Here is a 427-nt window from a genome sequence, read left to right on the forward strand (position 1 = left end):
CACCAAGATGGAACAAGCTGAGGTGCTTCCCTTGTCCCCCCCACCCCGGCCACCCCCTGGCCCCTGGTAGTCATTGTCCCCAGCCCATGGGGGCCCAACTCCATTCTCTGCTGCTCTTCTATGACTCCCAGTGGCAGCTGGATATCTAAAACTCTGAGAACTCCACGGCCCAGCCTCATCACAGACCCAGGGGACCCCGGAACCAGCTCTGGCTTTCCCATGCCTCAGCCTGTGCTTTCCCATCCCCAAGTGGAGACAGACTCAGTGGTGCTTCCCCACAGCCCAGTACCCGCCCCCTGCCAGTAGCTGCAGCAGAGGTGGCTGCCTGCAGTGGAGGAGGAAGAGGAGGCTTTGGCAGAGGTAGAGGCAGAGGCAGAGGCAGAGGCAGAGGCAGAGGCAGAGGCAGAGGCAGAGGCAGAGGCAGAGG

This window comes from Mus pahari, chromosome 9 (genome assembly GCF_900095145.1).
Source record: "Mus pahari chromosome 9, PAHARI_EIJ_v1.1, whole genome shotgun sequence".
Classification (NCBI taxonomy): Eukaryota; Metazoa; Chordata; class Mammalia; order Rodentia; family Muridae; genus Mus; species Mus pahari.